This window comes from Chelonoidis abingdonii, chromosome 14 (assembly GCF_003597395.2).
Source record: "Chelonoidis abingdonii isolate Lonesome George chromosome 14, CheloAbing_2.0, whole genome shotgun sequence".
NCBI lineage: Eukaryota > Metazoa > Chordata > Testudines > Testudinidae > Chelonoidis > Chelonoidis abingdonii.
The window spans coordinates 29747660-29768628 of NC_133782.1; positions in this window are offsets into that span (position 1 = coordinate 29747660).

Consider the following 20969-nt stretch of genomic DNA (forward strand, 5'->3'; position numbering starts at 1 on the left):
CCTTGGTGGAGACCCCACCACCTCTTCCAAGAGCACCATGGATACTTTCAAGAAGTCTGAGTCACAGGCCCCTGTCAAGAACTGTCAGGAGGAGGAGATGGATGAGAAAGAGGAGGAGGAGAGTAGGTGACAGGGGGATCCTGCTGTACAGCGAGCCCAGACTTGTTTTTGACTCCACCGCAGTCCAGCCAGGCCTAACAGTTCAGCATGGGTGAGCCTGATGCAGGGGAAGGAACTGCTGGCAATTGTGCAGTTTGCTTTGAAATTACAGGGTTGATACTCCCAGAGTAACAGTACTGTGATACAGCATGGCCAGAGGACAGCAGAAGAGTGTTAGCAGGGAGCCTTATTCCCTGCAAGGGGAGGAAGGTTTGCTATAGATTAACTAGAGCACCTGTAGCCAATTAGAGCACCTGAAGCCAATTGGAGCACCAGCAGTCAGTCATGTGATAAAAAACCCCTGCTTCAGTCAGACAACGTGGGAGTTGGAGCAGGAAGGTTTGGTTGGAGCAGAGCAATCCAATCCAAAAGAAACCCTAGGTAAGGGGCACCTGGCTTGTGTAGAAGGAGGGCAAGAAGCCCTTTCACAAGCTGAAGGGCAGGAGAGGGAAGTAACCCAGGGGAAGGAACTGCTAGTTCAAGTGGTTCACCACAAACCTCAGGGCCCCTAGATTGGGACCTGGAGAAGAGGGTGGGCCCAGGTCCCTCCCTCTCCACTCCCCTCCTCAAGAACACTAGTGGGGTAATTAAAATACTGGTTCAGGGGCAAGAAATGGTGCCCTGAGCTTTCCCCAAAGAAGAGAAAGCGTGAGACCCAGCATAACAGGACCAGCAATTTGCCACAGTACACATCATTTGATTTATTCATTTTTACTTGTGCTAGAACAAGTAGTGGAACAACCAAGAGAGGTAAAGTTGCTATCTGCTTTTCATTCCCCTCTAGAGTTAGGCAGTGGGTGCCACATGGAGCAGTTTGTTTATGTGCACTAGGATATCCTGTGAATCTTGTGTAGTGATCTCAGTGAAACTCTCATGAAGGTACTCTGCAATCCTCTGCCAAAGGTTTCTGGGAAGGGCTGTCTTATTTCTTCTGTTGTGGTAGAACACTTTTCCATGCCACTCTGTGATTATTTCAGCAGGAACCAATACAGTATATAAGCCTGCAGCACATGGGTCTGGGTGGCATTGGGATGCCAGCAGCAGCAGCAACTGGGCTTTCTGCCTCTGTTATAATCAGAAGTGAGATATCAGCTAAAATCAACACCACCTGTGGAAAACGGTGCCAGTATTCAGTTCCATTGCCCTATACAACTAGAATCATTGCGTTTCAATTGTGTAAGTAAACCACGCCAGTGACCCTTCAAATGACCAAAGATGTATTCAAATCAATCCATTCACAGTGTTTGTGCAGAGGCTGCAGGTTTCAGGGAGCTGATCCACAACAGGTACAGACAAGGTTTCCTCAAGCTCAGGACAGGGGGGGATGGGGGTGCTTCAGAACCCTGGGTGCCCCTGGGGAGCACCACAGTGAAAACTGTCAATTCCCTAGATTTCTTATGTTTGCGTCACTGTTTGCTTATCTTGAGTGACCTCAGTTGACGACACAGGTAGTGTTTTTCTGTGTTAATATGATATAGTTATGGGACCACCCTAGACACATATATCAAGTAGGGCCAAGGTAATAATATGTAATAAGTGGTACAATAATGCTATCTGCACTTGGTTTTTTAAATAGGAACAAGCAAATTGCCAGACTGGATCAGACACATGGTCCATCCAGCTCAATGTCCTGTCTATGACAGCAGCCAGCACCATTTGCTCCAGAGGAAGATGCGGGTACCTGGCAATAGGCAGATATGAGCTAATATGCCCCACATTAGGTCTTCCTTGTAGTTAGCATTTGTCATAACCCTTGAATCATGAGCTTTAATATCCCTTTCACAATGTTAGTTAGCAATAACAATTCTGACTGGATATTCTTGGTATCCATATAAATATCCACTTCTCTGTTTTTTTTAAAGCCAGCTCAGTGTGGCTTTCCCTGAGTGAAGATCAGAAACAGCTGCCTCCTCTGTGTTAGATCAGTATAAATCTGGGCTTTCTCTCTTTCCACCTGGCTGTTTGTGTCCCTTATCCCACTTGATGGGGTAGTTAGAGTGCTGTGGAACATGAGACTGCTATGTTCACAACATACCCACAGGGACTTCAGGTAAAAACATAGGTACTCTTGTGGGAAGACTGCAACATAACAGTGTTATTTCTTGGAATTCAAAACAATAATACACACAAGAACTCAAAACCAGAGAGGGAGACAAAGCAAGCTGCTCTCTAAAACAAAGATGCACAACATATCCCACCTTACTCTAGGCTGACTGGCTGTAGATTGATTGCTGCTAAATTCAGATCATACACAGAACCCCTAGCCTGCAAGCAGGACCAAGAAACTTCCATAAGCATTTAAAGGGACAGCTTACAATTTCAATACGCCACACAGACTTGGTACCAGGACAACAAATGCCACCAAGAACTTTTCCTGCAGTAGAAGTGCCAGAATGTGTGAGCTGATTTTACTGAAATGTGTTGAGCTCTGGAACAAGTTAGCTTGTGATCCTTGGGATGTCTCAGGATAAAGCTTCCACAAACTAAAGAGTGGGTATAGAGATTCGTTGGTTCTTTCTTCAGTCCTGCACTGGTGCATTTCTGAAGTGTAACTGACACATTTATTGTTCACTTTAGTAGGTGTTGCTTGGTTGATACCGGCCATTAAATTACAAGGTTATGAAATTTAGGGCCAGATCCTGGGCCCTCCACTCTGTCTGCTTATGCTGAACTGGCAGGAACAAAGCTAGTTTAAACAGCCAAGAGTAGATTCCTCTGGTGTAAGGGGAATTCCCACGTGGTATAGAGCCAGCACAGGGCATAAATTGATCACTACAGGGGTTGGAAACGGAATCTCACACTTATCGTGCACTGTATTTCAAGAAAACCAGGGCATGAGATTTTCTCCCTTACCCCTGAAACACGAGTATCTCCTGTTGAAGGCAGAAATTTGGACTTGATCCAGTATGGCAAATGGCCAGGAACTGACCTATCTCAGGGATGAACCACTTGTATACTACAGTTCATCCCTAATCTTAGTTAGAAGAAAATTAGTGGGAGGGTACAGGAAACTTTGGTTGCAGTTTTATTGGCCCTTAATGCCAAAGGCAGAATCTGTCAGGTTGCCAAGAAGCAGCAAGAGGCTCACTCTTCTTGCTCTATCAGCCCCTCTGCACACTGCAGAAGAAAGTGACGCGCTGGATTCAGAGCTAGATCACAGTACGTTAGCGTGCCAAACTGCAAATTGTCCCCTGGTTGCAGGTTAATCATGGAGGGAAGATGTTTGTTTATCGTGAGAGCAAAGTAATCATGCAGTTGCTAGCAAAGGAAATATACCCTGTGGGTACTGGATGAGGGAAGGGTGTACTTCTAGTAGGAAGAATAGAGCTGGGAGCCTTTTCTCTAACTGTGGAGGAGCCAGCCCCATCTGGAGCACGTGTGCTCTGCAGAACATGAGGACTGCACCCTATTTTCCGCATGCTGCACTCCAGTACAGGGTGTGGCAGTGGGTGTGCGCCCCAATGCAGAGAGCTCATGAGACACCAGCTCCCAGGTACTTTGGCAGGGCTGGTGCCCTGCAGAGAGCCCTTGTGTATCTGGTATAAACTGGAGTGCACCTTAAATTCTGGCCACTCCTAAACATGTAGCCTCACGGATGGCTCTGAGCTGCAAATCACAAGGCACAGTGATCATCTCCCCAGGCACGGGAAGACAATCAGTTACCATCGCATTAGGGTGCATGCTTCCACTGAGTATGAAGTAGCAGCAGCACAGAAATGTGCATGCCAGCTCTAAGCTGCCACTTGCAGAACTTTGTGCTTCAGTGCCAGCTGCACACATTGCACTCTGCTGAACGACTCGAATGCAGCCTGGTGCCAGCTACCCAATCACTTGTATATTAGTAACATTGGGGAGTGGTTTGGGGATAGTCTGATGCTGAATCCAAAGTGGCTTTCACTTGATCACTGGATGCTGCTCCACTTTCCTGCAGCTCTCCTGGCACTGAGACTCATTGCTCCATTTCTCTAAGGAGCTTCGCACAGGGCTGCTCAGAGGATTCAGGGGGGCAGGAAAAATCAATTTCAGGGGCCCCTTCCATAAAAAAATTGCAATACTATATTCTCGTGGGGTCCCCTGCGGGGCCCGGGGCAAATTGCCCCACTTGCTCCCCCCTCCACCCACGGGCGGCCCTGGGAAAAATAAACCTTCCGCATCTCGGCACAAACCCAGTTTTGAGAAAACTTCTTTACAAGGTATCACTGGTTCTCAGCATCAGCTAGTGCTAAAAGGCACTAAAGCTCATTAAAAGAGTTGGACAAATATTTTCCGTCAAAACTTTTTTTGGATTGAAAACTAGGATTTTTTAAAAAACAGAAAAAAATCACGGACAATGTCTGCTTTCCTTCAAAATTTGTTGTGATTTTTTTTAATTGAAAAGCTGAAATTAGTCTGCCAAAACCTGAACATGGTTTGGGGTTTCAGAAGTGTGGGGCCAAATATTTGCTGTGTTTGATTGTTTAAAGAAACAATAAAAAAATTCTGCTTAAAAAAAATCCAAAACTTTTGAGCCACCTCTGCTTGTGACCAAACGCCTGAGTCCACCCAGTCAGAGATTTTTCCAGGTTTCTGATACTCTGCTGGCTTCCTTGACTCATATCTGGCTCCATTACTTTGGGTTCATCTAGTTTAGAACATAAGAACAGCCATACTAGGTCAGACCAAAGGTCCATCCAGCCCAGTAACCTGTCTACCGACAATGGCCAATGCCAAGTGCCCCAGAGGGAGTGAACCTAACATCTCCATCAAGTGATCTCTCTCCTGCCATCCATCTCCACCCTCTGACAAACAGAGGCTAGGGACACCATTCCTTACCCATCCTGGCTAATAGTCATTAATGGACTTAACCTCCATGCATGTTATCTGTTTCCTAGAGATACTGGCTCCATGGGGGTCCCTCACAAACTGGAGATGGTTACTGTGGGTTTGTCTTTAGTACAGCTTATGTACATACTTCACAAACTGAGCATTTGAGTTTGTTCCAGAATCTGGGATGAGCCTATGTTGTGAAAACTGAAATGCTCAAAATAGCACATGCATGTGAATGGACACAGGGTGCTAAAATTAAATTAACTGAGGGGTTCTCAAACTGGGGGTCGGGACCCCTCAGGGAGTCACGAGGTTATTACTGAGGGTCATGAGCTGTCAGCCTCTACCTCAAACCCCGCTTTGCCTCCTGCATTTATAATAGTGTTAAATATATTAAAAAGTGTTTTCAATGTATGGGGGGGGGTCGCACTCAGAGGTTTGCAGCCCCACCCCCTTACCACGTGGCTCTGAGTGGGGAGGAGCTCAGGCCCCACTGGAGCCACGCTGCAGCTGTTCAGGGATGCTCCTGGATGCACTGAGGCTCCTGGAGAGAGGAGGAGGCGGGGTCGGGCCGGGGCGGGAGGCTCAGCCGTTCTGGGAGGCCCTGGCTTCACGGAACATATTAAGTCTCAGTTTGCAAGTCCCGTTTGTATATTTTGCCATATTTTTTTAAGCTGGGAAAGCCCTTATGTAAGTGACCAGGGCACCCCATCCAGCCCAGCCCAAGCACTCTTAAAATTCTGTATGTGGAGCTAACTCTCTATTGAGGACGCGTCCCCACCAGAGCACCTCCTTTGGAGGTGGTATGGGAAGTGCATCCAGCAGGAGCATTCAGTGCAGTCTAGTGATGACAGGCTTTCAGCCCTCCGGCCGAGGCCTTCTGATTATTTCTCCCCTGTCGGGAGTTCCAAGGGAAACAAACAATCCAAGGGCAGCAAAAGAATTAACCAAAAGGGCAAAACCTGTAGGCTGTCCCAGCCAGGTCCTTGGCCTCTCTCCAATGTTCACTGAGGTCTCCAGCACAAGCTACAGCATACAGTCCCTTCCCCCTTTTTAATAAAGGGGACCTGGGTTCCTTTTCTGTGAGGGCAGAGGCTCTGCTAACTTCCAGGCCTCTTCCTAGGAGCTGGGAAGCTCAATTGCCTGCTCCTCTCCCGGGATTGCCCATTTTTCTTTCTTTCTTTCTTTCTTTTCCTGTCATTTTATGGCACAGCAGCCTCAGCACATGAGGGTATGACTGCCACCTACCCCTGTTTTGACATAAGCAAAAACTAAATCCTCTCACCCAGTCCTGTCTCTTTAAAAAAGCAAAGTAGTGTTTGTTCAGTGCTACCCCACGGTCTCAATACTCTCCTCAGCCCTTCAGACTGTTCTTTCACTTTGAGGCAACTCAGTTCTTCATCAAGAATCTTGCCTTCTGTGCCGTTCTCCCTGCATTGCCAAAGCAGATGCGCACCTGTTTCTTTAAATTTCCATGTGTCACACAACCCAGCTGGATGCATGTTTAGCAAATATAAATCATCATTTAGGTCACAGTGACCTGTTAGCATTCAAAAGATAGTTACTTTGCTTCTTCGATCATAGCTGTTAACCAAACCATTATGCTAAAGTTGAGGGCATATGTCATAGAACCTTCACCCTTTTTTCTTTTTGCTCCATAGTTTGTGCCATTCCTTCTTGAGTTCATTCCTAATCAAACTTTTGATTAAAGGGATCTTCATATCAATCTCCTCATTTTTAAGACATTTTTGGCTGCTTTAGGTACCATTCCATTGCCTGGTATCTGACACATGCCGAAATCCACACAATTGCTATATGTATACGTAATTGTACTGTTTTCATAGTTAAGAACAATATTTCATTGATTAAGTCATTCCTGCTTTTCAAGGATCCCTTTCTGATTACCATTATAGCTGATAGAGTCAGATAGGATAGCAACCATAATTGGGCATGCACCCCTTATCCAGGTTAGCGCCGACAGTATGCCCATCAATTTGGCTGTCATAATGATGTGAAAGTAGAATGAATTATACTGTAAAAATAAGAATGGATTAAAGAAATGTGCATGTACCTTTAAGTAGAAATAAGAAATGTTGAAATACAGGTGCCAGGAAAAGAAACATTATGCATAAACAAGGGTGCTAATGGCGAAACGTTAACAGAAGATCGGTAATAGTTAAGTAAGGAAATAAGATATGCATGCCTAGCCCATGTAAACTTATCAGATTCTGCTTTCTTTGTTATCTTGTTAAGTGCTCGCTCTTTTATCTGTATAATTAAGATAGTTTGTGTCTTGCATGGTGCTCACATTATCTGGGTGTTATTAGCAGAGTGCTGTGCTAATAAAACAGAGTGGTCTGACAAATTGTGAGTCCCGAGTCTAACTTTGACAATTGCTACAAAACTGAATAGTCAGAGATTTCTTAATTCTCAATTCAAGGATGCAAAAAGCCATTCTCACTCCACCCTTATTGTCATCTCTAGAGCCATCAGTATAGATCTGGCAATGCTGACCCCATTTGCCATGTATAAACTCATAAATCTTAAGTATCATATTTGACAGGCCTACTCTTCCATTTTTTGTTATTGTATAATTCCAAATCCATAATTGCAGAGACAACTGTCCAGCTGTCATTTGATTTCCCAGGATTACAGATTTTCGTTTCTTCCAGTCCTTTCTTTTCATCCAGGTCTTTTACCCACCTTTTGATGCCATTAGCATGTGGAGTTTGTAGCGCCCAGTTACATCTTGTCTACTTAATCCCTACAGACCTGGTATATTTGTGTAGTACTTTTAACTCCACTGTCTCCATTAACCTTACCCCAAAAAGTTAAATCTAACAATTCCATCCTTCAGTTTATAGGCATTTCTCTGATTGCTACCTGCAGCACACACAAGTGTCGCAATGCTCACATCATGTGTGATTGGCAGAGCTTGGGCGTGAGTTGACTCTAATTTTTTAAGTGTTGATTTAGAAGCTGAATTAAAGGCTTGGCACTCACAATCTATAACAGGTCTAATTAGTACCCTATTCAGCATCAGCAAGGTGTTCTCATCTGCACCCCAATTGTCCCCAGCAATATTTTTAAGCACATTCAGCCAATTTTTTCATTTAGTCTTGATATTATCTATATGACCCTTCCAAGTTAGTTTGTTATCAAACATAACTCCTAAGAACGTAATGTTTTGAACTACCTGAATTGTTTTTGTATAATGTTCCCTTCTCCCCCCAGCTTCCTTTTTGTGATGATCATTCCCTTTGCTTTAGCAAGTGAGAACTTAAATCCCCAGGAATTGCCCTGAGCGCCTCATTGGTTCTTTCCATAACTATCTTAAGTCCTCTAAGTTTGGCCCATACAGTCATCTGCAAATAGAGTAATATGTATTCCTGCCTGTGTGCTCTTGGAGAGGTCACTAATCATAATGTTAGACATGGTAGGGCTGATAAGACTTTCCATTAGTTTATAAACATTCAACAATGCCAGCCTCACACTGACTAGTATGGTTCTACCACTTAAGATGTTGCTTATCCAGCAGAACGTTCTTATTATTATTCCAATTGTGGCCTTCCCTCTACAGCATGTCATACAATGTCCAAAGAGACAACTCTCATAAACTCTGTTCCTCATGCCTTTTTGTATTTCTGTTTCTAACCTTACAATATGATCCTCTCTGCATCTTTCTTTCCAGAATCTACCTTGTTCACTCTTTATAATTTCATTTTTTCCAGATATGCTACTAATCTCTCATGTATCATTCTTTCCATACTTTTGCCCACACGCAATGTGAGGGCGCTAGGTCAATGTGCATCAGGTATTGTGCATAATTTGCCAGGTTTCCCTATCGATATAACCGCTGCTGGCTTCCGTTCTGCTGGTGGTTTTCCTTTTCCTTGTGTATTATTCTATCATTTCAATAAAACTCTTAAACTTCCTTCTGGTAGGTGCTTGTGCGGGTGCAACAGTGAGAGGGCCCTCCAGAGTGCACACCTCTGGGCATTTGCTGCACCCTGTAGGTGTTCAGAGTCAATTGACCCCCAGCCTTGTGCTTTACCAGATTGCCAGAGGCAGGGTCTAATCACTTAGAAATCCAGCCATGGCTGTGTCTTATTGCTTAACGTCAGCTTCCCCAGCTGCAAATTTACATCCTCAGCATTGACTCAGCTAATGTAGCTGTCATTCAGGTGTTAGTGATCTGCCAGAAATAGCACTTGATACATCAGCTATTAAGGACTGGAGTCTGATGGCTTCCAACTGGAGAAATTGGTCTCAGAGCATCCAGTGGATGGAGGGTATGCTTTCACCCATGCTCACCTTCAGAGCCCCTGGGTGTTGTCAATGCATCTCTAAATACCCTGGCACAGGCACTTCCTGACATTCATACTGCGGTAGTCTGGCTGAGACCCTGTGCAGCTCCCTGGGGCCAAGGGAAGAGTTGAATTAAAATGGCCACAACCTCAGGTGCACTGCGGGACTAGAGAGGAAGCCAAGAAGCCCCAAGCATGGGTATATTGGTGGGAAGGAGACATAGCCAGGTACTTCCAGATCTCCCTGTAATGAGGGCTCCATTTTGGGAAGTGGGGAGTCTGGGAGCGTATTTCTACTTAGATGCTGAGTTCTATGCTATTCAGGAACAGGGAGCCAGGGGGATGTGCTGGTAGAAGATCCCTGCAACTGGTGTGAGCATCCCCTGGATAAAAAGTTCGGGTCATAGATGTTGTAAGCTGCTTAAGAGGCCAACTCAGGGGCAGATTATAGAGGTTTAATGACTGCAAAAATATCACAGTCTAAATCAAGCTCAGTCCCTCCTGCTCTCAGCCTTTGAGTCCTGAGCTGGGGTCCATGCTGCGCTGGCAAGGATTGAAGACTACACGGACACCCAGAGCAAAACAGACGATGCAAGAACATGCTCTGTGCTAGGAGCCAAACTCTGGCTCATGCCCACCCTGGGCAGCCCAAGCAATGGCCCCAAGTGTTTCATCCACAGCCCTGTGAGACCATCCCCCTCTGATGGCTTTAATGCTGTCAGTTAGCATTGTGTGTCTGGCAATGTACACGGTCGGCAAAGTAGCACTGACTCTGGGAGAGACCTGCCAGCACCCCTTCCTTAACCTTTGAGCACCAGGCCTGGAGGAGTGGGCCCTCAAATCCTGCATAGCATTCACAGTACCATAAGTCCCATGGGACTTGGAGACAACTGACATGTGGCCTTAAAATGGAAAGTTCCACTCTGACAGTGCCACATTGCAGTGGTTCTCACCCTGTGGTCAGTGGCCACTGGTACTCTGCAGAGCTGCCAAAGGGCTGACAAATCATGTCATCTTGGCTCTTACTCTTTGCTTCCAGCTTCTTCATGTAAAGGAGAAAATGGAGGCCTGTTAAAACAGCTGGAACCAAGGAAGAGGAGAAAGCAGATCGTCACATCAAGGAGGAACAAGGGAGAGAGGAAGTGCTCTTAAAGATCAGGACCACCTCCAGAACAATAAAATAACTAAATTCTTTCCTCATCTGACAGGGTGCTGTTAGCAGCTATAAACAGACCCTCTGACAGCCAGCACCCTGGTTACTTACAACACATGGGACACTAGGTGTAGTTAGAGTAGGAGGGAATTAGGCAGCCTGACTGAGTTTGAAAGGTTAGAGGGGTTCCTTTGCACCTATGGGGGTATGAGGATTAAAAAGACTGTGACTGTTCAGCTTGGAAAAGGGATAACTAAGGGGGGATACAATAGAGGTCTATAAAATCTTGACTGGTGTGGAGAAAGTAAATAACAACGTGTTATTTACTCTTTCACCTAACACACGAACTAAGGGTCACCCAATTAAATTAAATGAATAGGCAGCAGGTTTAAAACACACAAAAGGAAGTACTTCGTCATACAACGCACACTCAACCCATGGAACTCCTTGCCAGAGGATGTGGTGAAGGCCAAGACTATAACAGGGTTCAAAAAAGAACTAGATAAGTTCTTGGAGGATAGGCCCATCAATGGGTATTAGCCAGGATGGGCAGAGATGCAACACCATGATCTGAGTGTCCCTAGCCTTTGTTTGCCAGAAGCTGGGAGTGGACAAGGGATAACTGTCTGTTCTGGTCATACCCTCTGAAGCACTTTGCACTGGCCACTGTCAGAAGACAGTATACTGGGCTAGATGAACCACCAGTCTGACCCAGTATGGCCATCCTTATGTTCTTATAGGGCATCTGATGAGCTAATGAGGTAATTAGCTCACTAGCTAGGTAGCACAGAGGAGAAAGCAAGCAGTGTAAAAGGCTGAGTCAGGGAACACAAAGGAAGTCCCTTCTATCTGCTGCTACATTGTGTTGTACCTGGAGCATAAGAAAAGAAATAATAATGACATTACCTGGTGGAGCGTGTGCTTTTAATCACCAGGAGGACTTACCACCCTGGCTTTCTAGGGCTGGTAAGAACCTGCCAATCTGCCAACACCTGTTAATGCTTTTCCACACAAAATGATTGCTGTAGGTCTCACAGGGATGTTCCATGAGCATGGATGGGTGAGGAAGAGGGTCCATGGGATTGGGAACAGGTGGGAAGGTGTCCATGATGTGTTCTCTCTGCTAACACACAATATATCAAATGCACAAGTACAGCAAAAAGGAGATTTCATTTATCTTTGGGATGAGCTTGTCATCTGACAGGCCAGGTGCCAGCTTACATCAGGGTCCCAGGCTCTCAGCTGGGCACTGACAGTTACCCTGCTGGAATCTGTCTGGCTTACGTTGATAAAATATCAGAGGGGTAGCCTTGTTAGTCTGGATCTGTAAAAGCAGCAAAGAGTCCTGTGGCACCTTATAGACTAATAAAAATATTGGAGCATGAGCTTTCGTGGGTGAATACCCACTTCGTCAGATTCATGTGATGAAGTGGGTATTCACCCACGAAAGCTTATGCTCTAATACGTCTGTTAGTCTATAAAGTGCCACAGGACTCTGTCATTTTTCATTGATAAAATAGATATTAGAATTATAAAGAACATGTTTAGTGCTTAGACTCTATTCAATGCTTGTGAGTTGCTGCCTGCATTAATCTCACTTGTAATATCTGTGTCCCATATTGTAACGTAATATTTGCGTGGTTGTATTGTGAGCGTCTGTGACTCTATGAATTGCCACACAGGAAAGCAACATTAATTAGTGTGCTCTTCTACAGAAATTGTTATGCCCCTCCCGAAAGAGGAGACCCATCAAGATCAGATGGGCTGTGATTGGCACTTACAACTGGAAACTCTTTACATCTGGATTGAGAAACTATCAACAAAAGGACTAAAGATTCATATTGTTCTGCTTTTCTCACAAGGAGGATGGAACTAAGGATCTCTGTGCTGCTTGGGCTCTGGAGGGGAAGGTGTTTCTAGGCATAAGCAAGAGATCACCCACTGTTTAGCCTGTCTTAGCCCTAAAAGATAAATAGAAATTGCTGATTATAGAAACCTAAGACTGTAACTCATTCCTGTGTCTGTTTGCTTGCTTTAACCTTGTAAATAACTCACCAATTTAATAAATCTTCATATTGTTTATTATAGAATTGGCTACAAACATTGTCTTCAGTGTGAGACCTAAAGCACAATTGACCTGGGGTAAGCGACTGGTCCTTTGAGATTAGGAGTAACCTGAATATTGCTGTGATTCTTGGTACAAGGATTCATCTGTCACAGAGATATACTCACTGGGATGGCAAGACAGACCAGAGCACCGCAACGCAACTCCGCGGTAAGACTGTTAAAGCATCTGAGGAGTTTGGACTTGGTGCAGTTGGTTGGTGAAATCTAAGTTTAGAACTCACAACCAACATGGGATTGTGCCCTGGTTTTTAACAGGCTGCCCTGAGCTTGGCACTCACATTCTTGCATCACCAGTGGGACCTTCACAGAGATGACGAACTGAGGCTCTGCTACTGCTCTATGCGACTGTCAAAGATCACAGAGCACTTAGTATAGGGGTAAAGGGAGCTGGCCCTGGTATCTTGGTCACATTCCAGTCCAGGCAATTACATCCTACCTCATTCAGACTTCAGTTGGATTCAACGCTCTTCTTCACTTCCTGTCCTAAACCGTCATGCATTGCTGTGTGAGTTATTGAACAGCTGTCATGTTCCATCCAGGAGGTGAGTGCATTTTCATGACGGGTGAAGTGATCTATGTCTATACTGCCTACAAAGCAATTTGTGATCCTTTGAAATGAAAGGAGCTAGCTAAGTGCAAGACATTATCATTATCTTTCAGTGTTTACTTGATAATGTTCAATTAAGTCCTACGCTGCGAGATATGAATAATTGAAAGGTACATAGTGGCTCTGAGGAGCAGATTAATGGATAGTAACAAGGGACAGGAACACAAACAAAACCGATCCCAGCTAGGATATGTAATAGTTCTGCGGGGCGGAATTCAGGGTATTGTATAGAGAACTCTCCCCTTACAAATATGGCTGACTCAGAGGTTCTTGGATATGCGGGAAACACCCAGAGTTCCAAAGCTGCCACTGCTGGGATGCGCCATTCCAAATCCAAGACAAAACCTTGCTTCTCAGAAGGCAAATCCAACCTGGAGACTGGGATTTCAATCACCTGCAGAACCCTGCTCTGTACCAGGCAGAGCGAAGGTGACTAGAACAACTATCCAGAATGCAGGCAGCTACACCACTGACATATTCAGATAGAGCAGGAGGGATGAGATCGAGATGAAAAGGAGCCTCGCCCCAGAAAGAGCCACCCAGGCCCCTGCTGAAGAACCTGATGTGCCATGAGGGACACTGCCCGTGTCAGAAATCTGACGGCCTCCACTGGGTGACTGCGCTGCTGTTTGTGGGGAGGGGTCCTGTTGCACGGGCACATCTATCCCCAAGACTTGCAGAAAGGAGTGAAAAGGCCCGGAGCGGAGCTGGCCAAACAGGCAGTGGAATCCTCCAGACTCTGCCCACCCCAGGTGCCAAGGCGAGTCGCCGCTTTCAGTAGGGGGTGTCCATGTTCACAGTAAGGTCATGATCTTGGCACTCCCCCTTGAGGGGACTCACATGCCTGCCTGGGCTGCTCAGACTGAGCTCCCCCGTCTGGTTAGACAGATAAGTGGAGGTGCTGCCCAGCCACCAGCACATATGGCACTGAACTGATCCCATTGTACTGAGCTCCACAGCCTCCCACCCCCTGGTCTCCCCTCTGCACTTGGCTGAGCAGTGAAATAGATGACAATGCTGATATTCAAAGTTCAGAGCCCCACACCAGTACCTGCCCTGACCCCACCCCCTGTGCGGATCTGCGTTCCCTCACTGCAGGGAGGAGGGGAGACTGGCCCAAATTCCCAGCTCTGGTCAACCTTCCCGCCCCATTGTTCCCCTGCCAATACCTGACCCCTCCACTGCAGGACGTGGCCATGGTTGCAATGGCTGTACGGCAGGACAAGGCTGTGAATGTAGTGGTTCAGCAGTACCCATCCCAGCCCCCCACTGCAGGGGGTGGCTGTGAGGGCTGTGGCCATGGCTCACCTAACCCTCCTCTCTCCCCCTGTCTGGCATGGGTGTGAGTGCTAACACCCCACCCTGCAAGGCATGCCTATGGGTGCTATGACTTAGCAGCACCTCACCTCCGCCTTGTGCAAGGCATGAGCGGGCCCTCACCAGAGACACACAATCCCCAGCAGGCCATACTCCCAAAAGTTCTCCTTGCAGAGGTGCTAAGCCCCACAGGAGCAGGGTTCCTGTGCTTCAGAGGAAATATGTGAGATTGTTGTCATCTCACTCCGGATGCATTTTGAGAATTACTTCATTAAAATGGAAGGTGAGTAGAGGATCTTATACTCTGCTCACGTGCTGCTAACTCTCACAATTTTATTGCAGGTTTCATGACATTGGGTGTTTTTCTTAAAGTGCCAGCTCCTGGAGTCATGTGACTGTGTGAGACTTTCAACTTTCATTTAGGAAAAAAGTACACTTTGCGCCCTCACAGTTGTGGAGGAAAGCTGGGAGATAGGCCCCTCAGGGCTCAAAAACAGGTGAGCAAATAAAAAGAATTCCTAAAAATCTCATTGTTTTCAAGCTAATCTCATGATATTTGGGGGCCCTGACTCCTGATTTCTGAGTGCTTGGGGTTGGCACAACTGCACACATTGAGGCCTTTGCCACGTCCTGCAAGGCTAACGTGCTGCAGACCACACGGGAGCTTGCCTAGAAATGCTACGGAACTGTGCTAACAGCAGCATGGATTTGTCCAGGCTCAAAGACCTCCTGCAGCTCCAACAGACGAGTGAGCTGGAGGATCAGGAAAGAGAATGACACTTGCTGGACGCTGCTATGACTGAAGTGGCCACAAAAGCCCAAAGGGACTATACCCTCCAGACTCAGGGACCGACTGGTGCCAGCATAGCACCTCGAGCAAGGGGACGTTGGCCACAATAACCATGCGCATTAACAGCCTACAACAGTGAAGGAACTGGCAAGTCATAATTGCAGCAATGTTGCACAGACAGTGCCACGCGAGAACGTGACACTTAAACAAGCCTCCCAGTCGCTCAGAACCCATTGAAGAGTTACAGAGGGAGAGGCACTAGTAGTGGAAGCAGAAATGCTAGAAATATCAATAACAGTTTGGTGAAAGAAGGGGCAGGAAAAGAAGTCGTAGGGGAAAGGCCAGGGAACTGGAGGTCTCTGGTTTTCAGATGCGTCACATCTGAGTCACTCCAGTCCAATTCATTCATTTTCAGGGGTGACAAGCTTCTTTCCCCTCTTCGTTTTGGCCAGATGCTGTGCCTCCCCACCAGGCCTTTGGGCACAGTGCTTTAGAGCTGGGGACTTGAGGCCATGCCCTGGTCCGCCAGTATCCACCCCACAAATCACACCCTCCGCAGGAGCCCCATCACTGGCACTCGTGGCAGAGGGTGCACAGACCTGGCCCCTTGCCCTGTGGCCCCTGGCTGTGGCACAGTGGCCGGGCAGAGTGGAAGACATTTGTGTGATTAATCAGAAGACACCGGCCTGCAGGCTTTCTCCCTGCAATCACATTGATGGCCCTGCCCCTGTGTGAGGGGAAAAGGCTGCTGAGCTTCAGTTAACCGCTTGTTCACTGGGGGCCAGTGCCTCTGCACCAGTTCGCACACGTTACTGCGTAACGAAGCAGGGATGGGATTCGGACTCTCACAGCCACAGCGTGCAGAGACCGCAACTCCCCATTGTCCAGCTAGCGGACCGTTCCCCCAGGGGAGCATCTGGGACTGCTGTGGGGAAGTGTGGCTGTTTCAGTGGGTGGAAGGGGGAGGGAAACACTCTCACAGTTCTCAGTCCAGGATCAGGGCCTGTGATGGGAGAAATTTGGGCTCCGCTGCCCTGAGAAGGCATAACACAAATGGGGACTTTGGTCCTTTGCATTTGAATGGCAAGTGGTGATCTGCGACACCCATGGGAGGGCTATTGGCAGGGATGGCTGAACCAGGGGATCTCTGGGGCTTAAAACATGAGTCTTGACCACCAGAGTTGTAGCACCAAGCCAGGAGCAGGATCACAAAGGCCAGTGTGGCCCAGCCCCCGTCTGTGTTGGGATAATGGCACTGAGGCCCACATCCTTTCAGGGAGAGCAGGGAACTGGAGAGGCTCCAGATTCAGCTTCAAAGAGGATTCCTCTGGAAGGCAGCCGTGAGCTGGGGGGATGGAAGTTCTCCTCCCTTGCTTAGCTGGCTGGGCAAGGGTCTTGCTCCAGTCTGATCTCAGCACCCCCTCCTCCAGCAGGACAGAGTGAGGAAGACACGGGCTAGGTAAGGGAAGCTGTTTCGTTCACAAATAGTAAAGCTGAACGTAGGGTATGCTGAGCAAGGGGAACTTTGTAAAATCCGGTTCACTGCTCTATCTGTGTGGCTGAGTTGCAGCCTCATGCCACCTGTGCCAAGTTCCACCGGTGTCCCTTCTATAACTGCAGTGGTGGATTAGCCACTGGGCCAATGGAGCTTGTGCCCAGGGGCCCCGTCAATTGGGGGCTCCCAGAAAAATGGGAACCATGCACCCTGACCCACTCTGCCCACCTGGTGCTTCTGCAGGGGAGCAGGGGAAGCCCCCATGCCCCGACCCCACTCCTCAGCAGCAACGCCGAGGGGGAGCAGGGGGGATGTCAGACAGAAGGGGTGGTAGGGCCGGCTGCAGGCACCAACTTATCAAGCAGGTGCTTGGGGCGGCCACTCCGGAGTGGGGCGGCACTTTCAGGTATTTGGCAGCTGGTCCCTCACTCCCACTTGGAGCGAAGGACCTCCCACTGAATTGCCGCAGATCGCGATCATGGCTTTTTTTTTTTTTTTTTTTGGCTGCTTGGGGCGGCAAAACCCCTGGAGCCGGCCCTGAGGGATGGGGAGAGGTCCCCATTTGCTCTGGCCTTAAGTCCCACAAACCCCTAATTCTCCTTGAATAACCGCTGCTCCAGGGGATGGGGCTGCGGCCCCCACTCCTTCCACTGATCCCAGCACCAGGGTAAAGAGGGCTTTGGAAAGGGGCTCCCCTTGCACTCCCACGTACACCTGACTCATGCTGTTCAGCTGCCTGGGAGGGTGGCTATAGGAGAAGGCCTGGTCCGCTGGGAGTGACATAGGGGGAGGTTAATGCCTTAAGAGGTCTAATGGGGAAAGCACTGAGGGCCAGATTCACAAGGGGACTTAGGCCATGTAAGGCTGAGCATTGCAGCACCCGGTGTCCTGCTGCCCAGTGGAATTCACTGCCCTGAGCTAGGTACCCAGGCTCCTGACACAAGGCCTGGGGAGAGTTAGGCACCTAAGAATGGGATCTACAAAAGCCAGCACGCTGAGCCGTCTAAGCTAGCCCAAAGGAAATGCCGAGGAGGAAGGGCTGGCCTAAGGGAGATAGATCCCTGTCTTTCCGTGGGATCCATGACGAGGAACCCATCCCTGGAGATAGGCACTTAAGCTGTTTTCTGTATGTCATAACTATAAAGGGAAGGGAACACCTCTCCTGTGTACAATACTATAAAATCCCTCCTGGCCAGAGACACCAAAATCCTTTTACCTGTAAAGGGTTAAGAAGCTCTGACAACCTGGCTGACACCTGACCCAAAGGACCAATAAGGGGGCAAGATACTTTCAAATCTTGGTGCGGGGAAGGCTTTTGTTTGTGCTCTTTGTTTTGGGGCTGGTTCGCTCTTGGGACTAAGAGGGACAGGACATCAGTCCATGCTCTCCAAATCTTTCTGAACAAGTCTCTCATATTTCAAACTTGTAAGTAACTGCCAGACAAGGTGTGTTAGGTTTAACTTTGTTTTCTCAACTTGTAAATGTTCCTTTTTGCTGAGAGGATTTTACCTTTGTTTGCTGTAACTTTGAACCTAAGGCTAGAGGGGGTTCCTCTGGGCTCGAATCTGATTACCTTGTAAAGTTATTTTCCATCCTGATTTTACAGAGATGATTTTTACCTTTCTTTCTTTAATTAAAAGCCTTCTTTTTAAGAACCTGATTGATTTTTCCTTGTTTTAAGATCCAAGGGGACTGGATCTGGACTCATCAGGAATTGGCAGGGGAAAAGGGGGGGATGATTAATTCCTCCTTGTTTTAAGATCCAAGGGGTTTGGATCGGTGTTCACCAGGGAATTGGTGGAGGAGTCTCTCAAGGCTACCCAGGGAGGGAAGGGTTTTGGGGTTGGAAGACAGAGTTTCCCAAATGACACAAACTATTTGGGTGGTGGCAGCAAAAGCAGATCTAAGCTGGTGGTTAAGCTTAGAGGTGGTTCATGCAGGTCTCCACATCTGTACCCTAAAGTTCAGAGTGAGGAAGGAACCTTGACACTGTAAGAAACTAAACTGTAGCTGCTGCTCCAAAAGTCTTCAGCCCAGTCACATGGGAGACCAAGGTTCAACTACTCCTCCATCCAGGGAAACAAAGGGATTGGAACTTGGGTCTCCTCCCTCCCCCACAGTGAGGGTCCAACCACTGGACCACAGAGTCATTTGCACTCAGTCTGTGGCCCAGTGCATATTCAATACATCATGAAAGAGCTTCAACAGGAAAGACTGAGAGTGACTCCTACCAGCATACCCCAGGGCCCAGTGGTCGGGGCCCAGTGGTCGGGGCCCTGCCCTCATGTTCAAGTCCTTCCCCTCCGTTAGGCCAAAGGGGCACTTGAACCTGTGTTAGTGCTGTAACCATGGGGCTAAAGGTTACCAGGGGTGGGGACATGTCCCTGGCTGTTGTGTGTGTTTAGGTGTTCCCAGAGTATGCTTACCGGATTGGACCTAAAGGCAAGTTAGGCAGGGAAATGCTGAGCTAAACCTGCTGGGGGGTGTCAGAACAGGACGGCTGTTCAGAGGCTCAGTTGTTGGAATTTAGGCACTTTTCCAGCAGAAATGTAGGTGCCTAGGGACATCAGCCACCCATAATGGTGAGGCAGCAGCTGAGCAATGGTTTGTGAATGCCAGTGGTGCCTAAATGTTGGACTTAGGTGCCTAATTCTCTTTGTGACTCTAGCCACAATTCTTGTGCCACCTATGAGCAGGTTTTCCTGTAGGGCTAAGCAGTGGTATAGCCGGGGGTGGGGGGCAATGGCAGGAAGGCTAGAGTGTGAGGGGATAGGACATGGGAGGACAGGATGGGGCAGCTGGGGTGGAGGTAGGACTTCTCAGCCAGAGAGCAGCAGGAGGACTACAAGAGGGGAAAGATGGGGGTCAGGGGTGCTACTTACCTGGTCACCACCCCTCGGGGTAGGAGGGGCTCATCCTCATGCTTGTCCAGGGAGACACCGCCAGGGCTTGGGAGCAGCCCCACTGGTCTGAGCCCTCCAGCTGCATGGTCTGTGCTGACCTGTACGTGTGTTAATGCGCACTGGGTGCTGTCTGCTGATGCCCATTAGGTTTGTTATCACTCTCTGGTCTAGTCCTGTTTCAAAGGCCTCAAGTAACGGTTACTGCTCATGTGTCAGGGTGTGCACAGACAGTCAGCCCACAGCACAGCAGGCTAGTGTACAGTCGATCACCTCCCAGCTTGCTGCAAATCGGCCACCCTAGGCAGCTGCCTAGCTTGCCTATGCGTAGGGCGGCCTCTGTGCATATAATGGTTGAAAAGACATCCTATATACATCTAAAGTCTGTCAGGGAGCAGGTGCTCGTCACCTGGAACCCCTACTAGCTTCACCACTGCGGCTCAGTTCTTTTATTTAATCTATACACAGGATTTAGAGTATTTCCCAAATCCACCCCGGAGGTGAAACCCCGCATTGGAATCCGGTTCTGTGTATTTCCGGCTTCGCTCCTGGGGGGTTACTACAGTTGCCATTTTGGCAATGTTATCTGGTTTTCTCTGAAGAGGGGACGTGGTTAGAAAATTCTTTAGGGGAGCAGATTTCTGGGCTTACGCAAAACAGTGTTAAAGGACCAAAATCACACCCTCGATGTGGGAAGGGAAAGGATAAAATGTGTGAGAGCAACACCAAAGGTGCAGCTAAAGTTACCGCATGTGTGGATCCCTTGCCAGATCAGAACTGGGACCTTTAAAAACATCAGTGTGTCCCTTTAAAAGTCACTCTGGCTTGTATCAACTCCCTACTGCAGCTGTGAGGGAGACTAACAACCGCTGAGCCCACTGTCAGCTGCTTTTTGCGTTGCCACTTCTGACCCCACTGGCAATAAAGACAGTGGGATGGAGCAGCAGAGTGGAGATAAGAGGGAAGATTAGTGGTTAAATCCTTCCCTCAGGTGAGCCATGTGTGTAACAGAATGAGACACAGCAGCGCTACTTAATCAGCGCCGAAGCTCAGGGGAGCTTGTCTGAGGTCTTGCGGCGCTATAGGAAGCAGGCAGGCTTAATGAAATCATTCAGTCGTCAGTAAATGCCGCTGTATGAAGTGTAATTAATGGATTTACCAGAGCTGGAAGTAGCCTAAACTGAAATCTAAGCATTTAGAGAGTGGTTCTGAGCAGCGTCCTCTATGCTGTTAATTATAAGGTGGTTACCGGAGTGAGCAAGAGAGCCTCGCTAGTACCTCTGGTGGGGAAGTTGTCAGCTCTGAATT